General features: G+C 39.9%; 1 long non-coding RNA gene across 1 annotated transcript in view; it reads left to right on the top strand.

Annotated features, from left to right (window-relative positions):
• LOC309631410 overlaps nucleotides 1-12,388 on the top strand; it is a 187,596-nt gene that overhangs the window by 158,790 nt on the left and 16,418 nt on the right. The window contains exon 5 of the long non-coding RNA XR_014246247.1: nucleotides 7,419-12,356. This is a non-coding gene — a long non-coding RNA (uncharacterized lncRNA). The remainder of the gene's footprint in view (nucleotides 1-7,418; nucleotides 12,357-12,388) is intronic.

The raw sequence follows: 12,388 nt of genomic DNA, 5'->3' as shown, positions 1-12,388 counted from the left end.
GCGACAAGGGTTTGGGGGGACTGAACTGACCAGTTTCCGAGGAAGCTGGCCCAGAAGTCCAAATCACAAAATGCGAATTAAGGTATCAGATAAGGGGAGCTGGGATCCTGCAGCTAGATTCTCTGAGCAGTAGCTATGCTGGTGATACTCAATGGCTGATGTCATTTTGGTTCTGATGAAAACAGGATCCCAGACAGCATGGGGGGGATCAGGACATGGTCCAAATCCTGGGAAAAATAGATTGACCAGGACTAGGTAGACTGATAGAGTCCCAGCCGAACAAACACATTCCAAGGCAGTGCTGCACCAGTGAATAAACCAGAACTGGTGTCAAAAGCCCCTTCCTTCCAACTGAATATCTATGACAGGGATTCGTGTAGAAGGCTGCTGTTCATCCCTTCCAGGCAAGACTGATGAAAAGAGAGAGAAGCAGAACTTAATTATAGCTATGTTTGGTTCTCTTTAGCATAACGACAGGGTGGGACTGAGCCAGAAGGTTGAACATGTCAACTGCCCATATCTGGGCTTGAGCACACAAAACAGAGAGTGTGGCAATCAGTGTCTTGCTGGGGAGTCTAGAGGAGTTCCATGGCTTTATTAATTGATCCCCTCTTTCAGACCATCCAAGTAAGGCTAAGCAGGCCTTGTCCTGAGAACGTGCAAATTCCCTACTTCGTAGACCAGCAATCAAACTCTGGACATAGAACGAATGTGTTTGATCAGGGCATTCATGCTGAAAGCTGACCTGGAAGATGGTGTGTGGCACTGGCCACTGGGATTCCATGTTATTCTGCATACTTTGTCCATCCGTGTTACATGGCACTCAGATCCTCCTTTAGTGGATCTTGTTAACTGAGCTGTTAAGAGCCTTGTCAGCAGATAGCTTTCAGTTGCCAGCCCCTTCATGAATTACCTAACAAAGGAGAAATCGCCGTGCCCGAGGTCACCCTTTCCGGGGCAGCCCATATCCAATGATTGACCAATGGAGAATATAAAGGCACTGACATCTTGGCCCAACTTGAGGCAACTCTGAAGGGCTATTCTAGCTCCAGCACTTCCCACAGAGTCACCTGAGGCAGCTTGATTTCTCCCTTTGCCCAGTTTTACTTCTGTCCCTGCTCTGGTCTGAATGTTTGTGTCTCCTCAGAGTTCATATGTTGAAATCCTAACCACAAAGGTGATAGTATTAGTAGGTGGGGCCTTTGAGAGGTGACTAGATCATGAAGATGGAGCCCTCATGAAGGGGATTGGTGCTCTTATAAAGAGATTCCACAGGGCTCCCTAGCTCCTTCTGTCACGTGAGGGCACAGCAAGAAGGCTTCGGCTATGAACCGGGAGGAGGCTCCTCACCAGAAAACGTGACCATGCTGGTGCCTAGATCTTGGAATTCCAGTCTCCAGAACTGTGAGAAATAAATTTCTTTTGTTTATAAGCTACCCATCTGGTGGTGTTCTATTATAGCAGCCCGAGCAGACTAAGATAGCCCCCTTCCTTCCACAGGTGCTCATCTCGAGGGTATTCCTTTGTAAACCTCCTTGCCATGGGCCTCAGTTTATATGTTGCTGCTCATTCTTAGTTCTTGTTCTCAAGTCCCTGTACTGGTGACTTGTCTTATGCCCCAGTCATCACACTGGGGGCTGGTCCTGTTCTGATCTGTTCTCTATGCGGTTGCTGTTGCCATTTGCTTTCCATTAATTTGCGGACATTGAGCAACGCTGGCTAAATGCCAGTAGCATTCCTCAGCTGTGTGCAGCCAGAAAGGTTTCCAAATATTTCCCATCCCCCAAGCTTGCTGCGCCACTCTAACTGAAAACCACCCTGTCAGCACACCTTCCTAGGGTGCCGGACTTTGCGCTGAATGCAGAGTGGAACCTCGTTGTCTGCGGGCAGAGCATGCCTCACCAATTCCCTGTTTGTTGCTGTGCCCTGTTCTGTTCATCCGTTAGGATCGTTGAATGGCCACTCATTCAGTAGGTCCACCTGTTGGGGCCAGGGAAACCGAGACAAGGGAAATGAGGCCCAGGGCTAAGAATAGGTCCACACAACAGCATCGTTAGATGTAACTACTGTTAATAAGAATAGTGACCACTAAATCACGATTTACTATGTGCTTCCATACATTAATTAGCTCACTTAATTTTCATAACAACCCTATGAGATAGATGCTATCGTTCCTCCATTTTATAGGTAGGGAAACTGAGGTAAAACACAATTAAGTTACTTGCCCAAGGTCACACCACCAGTAGGCCATCAAATTGAGATTCCACCACAGGAAACAAAGTCCCGTCACTTAACTTCTCCCCTTAACATTGTTTCTTTTCAGTGTTAAATGGACTTCAACAGAGTCCAGAGTGGTACAAAGGGCCATCACTATCATCTTACAACAGATTAGTTGCTGAAAAATGGAAGGGAAACCAAATATTTGTTGGATAAGTCTCATTTTCCAAAGAATTATATTGATTTCATCCTTGAATCTGAGTTTTCATTGATTCAGAGCTTCCCAGCAGTGAAGTTGGTCTGTGTGAGATCCTGATCTCTTGCCCTCAGAGTGGCCAGTTGGCAGTAACCTCTCCCATTCACTCTAGTGGAATGTGCGGATATTATCATGCCTACAGGTGCCTTGATGTGACACTGGTAGTGAAAGCACAGCAAATTAATGGGTATTTCAAGTTTTCTTGCTCTTGCCTTCTTTGTTGAATACTTTAATACTAAATGTGCTGGGTAAGTTTGTGGCTTAAAGGGGCTTTTTTCCCTCTTTTTATTATCTCAATTTAGACCATCTGAAGTTTTAATTTTCTAAAATTAGATTTTTTCCTGGCTTGGAAGAAGGCAAGTTTTCAGTATTTAAGAGACACAGAGGAGTGAGATACCAGTAGAACAGAGTTTTGGGATATTACATTAGAAGATGTTGAGTTCATTGAGATTAAAAGAGCACACAGGTGGGAGGAGAGATAAATTAGGAGTTTGGGATTAACATATACACACTACTACATGTAAAATAGATAAACAACAAGGGCCTACTGGAAGCACAGAGAACCGTGTTCAACATCTTGTAATAACCTATAATGGAAAAGAATCTGAAAATATATATAACTGAATATATGTATAACTGAATCACTTTGCTGTACACCTGAAACTAATGCAACATTGTAATTTAACTATACTTCAATTTTAAAAAATGGTTAAAATGTTAAAAAAAAAAAGTGCACACTGAAACGGGAAGTAAACTTCAATATGGTGCTGCAAGAGAGGGTGATCTTGAAGGTCAGTGACACACAGAGCACACAGGAATTTGCAAAAATCCACAGATTACATAAACTTTATCTTATCCAAGAACTGCAAGCAATCAACCAAAGAATTATTTATGCAAAGATCTATACAAATGTTCTTTCAATAAAGACTTATCTGCATTTGAGAAGGTCTGAAGTACTTCTCCTCAAAGCCTGCTCCATGTATTCCAGGCAGTTAGAACAGGGCTTCTCAAACTTGCTGTCCATTAGAATCAAGTGAGGAGATTTTTAAAACTCTTGCGGCACAGGTTGTACCCTATACCAATTAAATCAGAATCTCTGGGCCTGAGACATTGGCATCAGTCTTTTAAACAATTTCTCAAGTAATCTGAACATTTGAGAACATTGTTTAGAGCAGTGGTTTTCAAACTTGAGCTGCATTAGGATCACCTAGAGAGCTTGTTAAACCACAGCTCGCTGGTTGTCACCCCCAGAGTATGTGACTCAATAGGTCTGGGGTGGGGCCTGAGAATTTGCAGATCTAGCCATCTTCCAAATGGTGCCAATGCTGCTGGTTCAGGGAACCACATTTTGAGAACCACTGATTTGGAGTATTTGCATATTCATTAATGCCATCTGAAGACATGTAAGTCATAAATTTTTTTGCTGGGCAGCTTAAGTAGATGCAACATCCTTGGAAAGGAATCTAACCACAGTTGCGAGCTCACTGCACACACTGGTTCTTTGGCAGGGCTACATTCATGCCCATCTGTTAGGCTGGCAGCATGCCCACAGAGAATGTGCTATGCCAATTTCAGCAGGGCATAGGTGCTAACCAAACACGGTTGTGTAGGGATGGTTTTCATCACACAGCGAGCGCCGTTTCTTGGGCCAGGTGATCCTGCTGTTTGCAAACAGCTCCAGTCTGGGGCCACATGCTTCCTTACATCTGTAGGTGCTTGAGGACATGATTAAAAAATAATCAACAAATGGTTGATTATATTTCTCCCTCAATCTGCCTTAGCATTGTAATTTGGCATGTAGAGAAGCACTCTCTCTTCGGTGAGCTGGAAGCCATTCCTAAGGACTTTACATATGTAATGCTTGAAAACGGCAAGATTTGGATGAACTGCATATATTTGTTTGTAAATGTCATCATTGGTTTTTTTTTTTTGCTTTTATATTTATTTAAAATTTTCTTTATCTTAATTTTAAAATTTATTTCTCTTTATCTTTTTTCTTTGTTTTTAAATAAAGGTTTTCACTCTGAGCTAGGCTTTTTTCCCTTTTATCACCAGTTTTCTGAAGTCTCTGATTTGGCTTTTAAAATATGGAAGTGTCTTATTAAAAAGTTAGACTGGGAGTGGGGGAGTTTCTGCTACAGAATTCCAATTACATTATAAATCGATTACATTGATTATAAATCAAAGTGTATTTATTATTTCATTTGTCCCATAATCAAACCTGGGCTTTGAGGAGATCTTTGAACATTTTTAGATTAAAACATTTTAGTTTTCAGATTAAGAATTCCTTGAGCACTTTAAAATAAATACAAAGTGAAACAATGAAAAAAGAAATTCATTGATTTATAAGAAAGAAACCCATTGATTTCTGCAAAATCTTTTAAGAAATTATACAGATTATGCTGGCATTGTACAAGGGAAACTAGGGCTGGGAGAATGAAGGGGCAAGGAAAAATGAGAAGAGACAGCCCTCTTTACTATGGTTTGGATTTTATATTTGATTAAGTGGGCTAGAAAGAGCAGTCAGAATCTGAAGCATTATGTACCCCAAATTCCAGGGAAAGGAACCTCTGGCCATGAGACCTAAAGCAAAGCAGAATAATGAATTGTGACTATGGAAAATCATTTTTATCAACTGTTCCTACTTGATTGAATGAGGAAAGTGGATTTAGAAATGATAGCCCCCTATTAGCCTCTAAAACCCTTGGAAGGGTCTAGACGTTTCCTTCAGAATTTCCACTGAAGTCTCCATTGACCATCCCTCCAACTTCTGTATACAAGTACTTTCTCTCAAGGGCAAGTTTTGAAGTTAAATTAAGGAATAAAAGCCTTATTATAATTAAATGCTATCTTCTTCATTAGTAATTATTTTTCAAGAAAAATTTTTTATTCCTTTGTATTTTCAAGGTTGGATTTGTGGCTATACTCAAATAGGATTTGGGGAATGCGCCTACGGATGCATCTAGCTTGTACAACATCTTTCCTTTGAGAAAGTATGATCCAAGAGAGGAGTACACAGCTTAGAAATGGGCAAAAATCTTGGGCAGACAATCTGTTCAAAAGTTGAGAATCATCTGCACACAGGAGTTTTTGAATAGGAAATCAGCACATTCGGTATACTTTTCACACACTCTCAGTTGGGATGTTATGCACTTCATAGACTAAATTACTATTCCATTGCAACCTTAGGGAAACATTCCCTTGGAACAACTTCTAATTATCTGAATAAATCCACTTCTGTATAGAGAAAGGAAGAAATGGAAAAAGCCAAATATATCAAACATCTGAAGCATCAATTTAAAACATTTTATGTAGTATTCAAGTAAAACTTTTAAAATTTCAAAAGGTAAAGATTATTTTGTAGTAAAGTTGCAAAGTCTAAAGGCCAATTGGTGGCTTTTTGAAAACATCTTTACTGAGGTATAACTGACGTACAATGAACTGCAGATATTTAAAGTGTATACTCTGGTAGGTTTTGACATATGTATACACCTGAATGCAACACCACCTTCAAGACAGTGAACACATCCATCATGCTCCAAAGTTCCCTTGATGTCCTTTGTAATCCCTCCCTGCCCACCCTCACCCCCTCCCCTCAAGCAACCACTGATCTGCTTTGTCACTACTGATTAGTTTCTATTTTCTGGAGTTTTATATAAATGGAACCAAACAGTGTGTACTCATTTTTGTCTGAATTCTTTCACTCAGCATAATTATTTTGAGATTCTTTCTCAGTTGGTGGCTTTTTATCCCTGATTTCAAATAGTCTTTAGGTAAAGTGAGTTTTAGCTTTGCATTAGGATGACATAGGATCTGTCCAATAGAAGGCCAATCAATTGGAATTGTAAGTTGGAATCCGTGTAGCCAAGGAATTAGCAGGCAGTCACATTTACTTATAATGTCAGAGTTCATCTCAGTTGGGTTTTGGGTTGTGAGTAAAGGAGACATTTTCTGGTTAACTTACAGAAAGGAGGAATTACTGGAGACACAGGGACTGGCTTATGGAAAAAAAGGAAAATCTGAAAAACCAGGACCCTGTAGTGCCATTTCAAGCCATATTGGAGCCTGAGGCAAAAGAAAAAATCAGTAACACTGATCCTATCTTTAAGATTTTGATATTTTGTTCATCATGGAAATTTGCATGAATTTTGATTTTTAAAAATATTGCATTAAAATATTATTTATATTGGAGTTTTTTGGAGCATCTCTTAAATTTTGTGCTCCAGGTCAGTGCCTCGCTTACTTCACCCCCTCACCCTAATCCTGGCCCAGGCTCTGTCTGGACGAAAAACTGGGGCAGCTCTGGGTTCTAAGTAGGAGGCCAGTTTCTTTGAGGCATGGTGGAAGTGCAGGTCAGCCGTCACTGCTTTGCTCACTGCTTTTTCAAGGTTCAAATTCCAGGAGGCAAGGCCTTGATTGGCCCAAATTGGGTCACAGCATGTTATCTAGTCACTCCAGTCTCAAATACGAGTCATTTTATTATTTAAACAGTTTTTTCATTTTAAATAAACTTTATTTTCTGGAGCAGTTTTGTGTTCATAGCAAAATTAAGAGTTCCAATATTACCCATTCCCCTTCTCCCCCCCTCCACACTCACAGCCTCCTTCACTATCAGTATCCTGCACCAAAGTAGAAATTTGTTACATCGACACTACATTGCATTATCATCTAAAGTCCATAGTTTACATCAGGGCTCATTCTTGGTGGCGTACATTCCATGGGTTTGGACAAATGTATAATGGCATGTATCCACCATTATAGTATCATACAGAGCAGTTTCACTGCCCTAAGAATCCCAAGAGTCATTTTAGACTTCCTCCTTCTAGCTAATTATTCTCATCTTTAGAGATACTCCTTCCTGAATATAATTTTGGTTTGTTCATTCTTTTCCTTATCACAACCTCAGAACTGTGAAATAATAAATTTCTCCTGTTTTAAATTATAGTAAGTCGCCTACATATGAACCTTCATGTTGGGAACTTTCAAAGATGCAAACATGCATCTGGTTCCAGCAAGGAATCAGAACCTGTGTCATGAATGTCAAGCAGTGAGTGAAATTGCAGCTTGCCCTCCATCTCCTATTGCTGACGATCCTTCAGCTCTACCATCTCCCACCTCCTCTCCCTCCTCCAGTCAGTAGGTCTTCTTGCCTGTTCACTCAATGCCAGCCCCTGTATGCCAGCTATTGTACTGTACTACTGCACTTTTCAAGGTACTGTACTGTAAGATTAAAAATGTTTTTTATTGTTTTTTATGTATTATTTGTATGAAAAGTATTATAAACCTATTACAGCCGATTGTGTTTGTTGGGTACCTAAGCTAACTTTGTTGGACTTACGAATAATGGACTAACGAACGTGCTCTCGGAATGGAACTCGTCCATACGTAGGAGACTTACTGAACCCAGTTTGTGCTAATTTGTTATAGCAGCCCTAAAAAGCTAATAAACCACTTCACTCCCACTAGGATGGCTATGATAAAAAAGATAGACAACAAGAAGTGTGGAATTGTGGAGAAATTGGAACCCTCATATATTGCTGGTGGGAATGTAAAATGGTGCAGCCACTTTGGAAGACAGTTTGACAATTCCTCAAAAGGTAAACAGAGTTACCATGACACCCAGCAATTCAACTTCTAAATATATATCCAAGAGAAATGAAAACTTATGCCCAGATAAAAATATTAGTGCTTATAGCGGCATTCTTAATAACGCCAAAAAGTGGGAACAACCCAGATGTCCATAAACAAAATGAGATGTATCCACACACTGGTATATTATTTGGCAATGAAAAGGAATAAAGTACTGACCCATGCTACAAAATGGATGAACCTTGAACACATTATGCTAAATGAAAGAATCACAAAAGACCATATACTGTATGATTCCTTAATATGAAATGTCCATAATAGGCAAATCTGTGGAGGCAGAAAATAGATTAGTGGTTGCTTAGGGCTGGGGGTGGGGCATGGGGAGTGACTGCTAATGGACATGGTATTTCATTTGGGGGCTGATGAAATATCCTAAAATTAGACAGTGATGATGGTTGTACAACTTTGTGACTATACTAAAAACCACTGAAGTGTACCCTTTAAATGGGTGAATTTTATGAGATGTGAATTATATCCCAATAAAGCTGCTAAAAAGGAATCCATTCTTCTGTGAATGCTTTTTATTTTAGCTGTGCTGAACTCACTTGGCTGTTTCCCACCTCTGAGGTCTTATACATAGTGTGCCTGGAATGTTCTCCCCAGTTTTTCTACCGGTAAATCCTGATTTATTCTCAAAACACAGTTTGCACATCCCCTCTTCTGGGAAGCCTCAGTCCTCCCAGGAAAGTAAGCACTTTTCCGGGCTGCCTCTTTTTTTAATTGAGATATAACTGACATATAACATTATATTAGTTTCAGGTACACAACATAGTGTTTTGATATTTGTATATGTTGTGAAGTGCTCACAATATGTCTACTTACATCTGTCACCACACATAGATGAGAAAATGAGAACTTTTTAGATCTACTTTCTTAGTAACTTTCAAATAAACAGTACAGCATTATTAGCTATAGTTACCATGCTGTACATTGCATCCCCAGGACTTAACTGATCTTATAACTGGAAGTTTGTACCTTTTGACCCCATTCACTGATTTCGCCATCCCCCCCACCCCTGCCTCTGGCACTCTGGCAACCACCAATCTATTCTCTGTAGTATCTATAAGTTGTTTTTTTTAAAAATTCCACATGTAAGTGAGCTCATACTGTATTTATCTGACTTATTTCACTTAGCATGATGCCCTCAAAGTCTTGCCTCAATTTGGTATTTGGGGAACAGTTGCACATTTCCCCCTGTATCGCCATTCTTCGTTTGCCTTTTGCTTCGGTTTCGCCTGTGGATTGAGCTCCTGAGGACGAGGAACATATCTTACCACGTTTGCATCTACCCTCAGGGCTCATCACTGTGCCTGCCGCATAGCAGGCACTCAGGGAGCGCTTGCTAAATCTAACTGAATAATCTGAAAGCATATGGAACAAAGCTCAAGAGTAGACAGCAAAGAAAGGACTACATAAGGTTGTGGTCATAAACAGCATTTCCTAATTAAACTGCTAAGAATTTGGTGTTTGAGGTGCCTATGGTTATAAAAGTTCTCAAATTTATCCTTTTATTATCCTAGCTATACTTCCAAAGGCCAGCTAGCTTTTAAGCTTTCATTCTTTCTTTTCTCCTACTCTCTTTCCTTCCCTCCCTCCCTCCCTTCCTGCCTTCCATTTTATCCATGAGTCAACATATGCTTGATTTTTCCTATTAAAAATTTTAAAAACTCTCCATTTTGAAATAATTTCAGGCTTACAAAAAAGATTGCAAACGTCAAAGAAGTTTCATATGCCCTTCATCCAGCTTCTCAAATGTTATCTTACAAAACCACAGTACAGTGATCAAAACCAGGAAATCAATATTTATCAAATACTATTCACTAACCTACTAGCCTTATTCAAATTTTGCCAATTGTCCCATTAATGTTCCTTTTCTGGTCCAGGATCTGATACAGGATCAGAGTCATGCCTTTTCAATCTCTTCCAATCTGGGACAGTTTCTCAGTCTTTCATGACCTTGGCATTTTTACAGAGTACAGGGCAATTGTTTTGAAGAATGTCCCTTAATCCTACACATGCATAGTAGATACTTTTTGTAGGAGCTGTGCTAGTCTCTGGGGTGCTTCAGTCTAGGTTCAGTCTTTGCCCCCACGAAGCTGGTCTTACAGTGAAGAGGAGCAGAGATGTACAAATTAACAGGTAATTACAATATGGTGTAATTACAGTACAGTGCTATAATAGAGGTAAACTCTGAGCATGAAGAGGGTATTAGAAGTGCCAACTGGCTATATCCTGGGGGTCCTGGAAAGACTTCTTGCAAGAGAATATCTCATCCAACAGCGGAAGGATGAGGAGGTGATCAGGGCAGAAGGTGGGGGCCATAGAGAGAAGACTGTTCCAGGCAGAATTTAACCCATCAAGTATAGCAGAACACTGTAGTCATTTTAAGGAATAGCCTAAATACTCATAAAAACCTTTATAATCAGGACCATATTTGAACATGTTGAAGAAATCTGCTTTGACCTTTTCTGTCTTGTCAGAATTCATTAAAAAACCCTTGACATTCTGACATTCATCTCTGTACTTTGGCAAGTGCAGAAGTTCTGATGAGAAAATTGACTTTAAGAAGCACAATGAATGTGAAGCTAGAGAAAAAAAAAATTTATGGAGGTGAATTAATACAAGTAAATTCTGAAGTACATGAGCCTCTGAAGAGAATGATTAAGGATGGTATAAAAGGAAATTAATTTATTGGAGGGACTCTGGCCCTGGTCATTGTCAAGAAGCAATCACATAAATGTCACGATAAAGTCAGACAAAATCATGCAATTGTGTAACCTTTTTGTATCTTGTACTACCCAATAGGAATAGTCCCCATTGGATCACAAGAGTTATAATAGGTTTGTGTAAGAGATAGCTGGCCAGACTCATTTAAAGATGGGCACCTGTATGTTGACCTGTGAACCAGAGCCTAGTCTATCATCACTCAGGGTCAAGTGTTTTTGGTTAGGAACCTTTGAATAAGATTCTTGGCTGTGAGTTAAACACATTATTTAAGGATGGAGCTATAGGTAAACTGTGCGTTCAGAACAGACCTCCTCTTCTTCTCCTCCTCCTCTTCCCCACACCCCTCCTCCTCTTCCTCTTTGTTATTATTTTTTGTTCTCTACTTTCCCTTCTGGTAACAGCCTTTCCCCTACCTTACTCCACCTGCCAAAACTTGACCAATCATAATTTCTTCATCTCTTTGGCCACTGTGATTGGCTTGAAGAGTGGGAATAATGCTTCAGCAGGGCCAATCAGAGCCTTTGGCTGGGATATTTCAAATAGGATCTAGAAAGAGAAGCCCCAGTCATCTCTAGTGGTGGAGTTAAACAGGCAGCAGTCTGGAAGTTATAATTAGAAAAATGTAAATGATTCTGACTAGATTCAGGTTAAAAAAAATCTGGTCAAAAAAGAATGCCATTAGAAATATAAAAAGAGTGTTTTGTTTGGTGTCGTTGTGAGCTTGTGAATTTTAACATATAAGTTGTGTTTTAAACATTTAATGATTATTCTTCTGAATGCTCAAATTACCCTATCTCTGGTCAGTGGAAACCTTTCCAGTTGGCTCCTGAGAACTGTTGATGCAACTCTGACTCTACAGCTTCCTCACTTTCAGTTGTGATATATAGACTCATCCTGTATATTTCCTGTTCCAATCGGGAGATAGCTATTTCTCCAAGGATCTTTGGTCTGTTCAGTGGAAAACAATACTTGGAGTCCACAACCTCTTCCCCTTTGTAGGATTCTAGGGAACTAACTTATGATATTGAAAACTGTTACAGGGAAAATAGCATTTATCTTGCCTTTTCCACTTGAACTGTACCTCAAGATATCAACAGTTCATAAGGGGAAGTTTTTCTGTTCTGTGTTTTGTTTTCCAATAGAAGTATTTCAGCTAACAAAAGAAGATGGACTGGTATCATTAGAGTACCATTAGTTTCCATTCCGTTTTGAATTAATGGACCTGGGCAATGATCATCAATGGCTGTTAGCATCTCAAAAAGAGAGACAGCTAGATGTTATGTACTTCTTGATGGAATTAGACTACACTACCAATGAAGCAATCTTGCCACAAAACAGTTGAGTCTATTCAAGTGTCTCACTATAGCTACCAATTTATAGAAAATATAAGGGACAGAGGAATATGTTACACGGTACCACAGACATTCAAACAGCAAAAATCCAACCTTAGGAAGCCTATATGACCAAAACCTGACTTCTTCGACAACAACAAAAACATTTCCAAAAGGTGGGGGGGGGGGGGGAGGAGAGAGAGAGAGA

Source organism: Balaenoptera borealis (genome assembly GCF_965194805.1).
Source record: "Balaenoptera borealis genome assembly, chromosome: 6".
NCBI lineage: Eukaryota > Metazoa > Chordata > Mammalia > Artiodactyla > Balaenopteridae > Balaenoptera > Balaenoptera borealis.
This window is presented reverse-complemented; position numbering and strand designations above follow the sequence as displayed.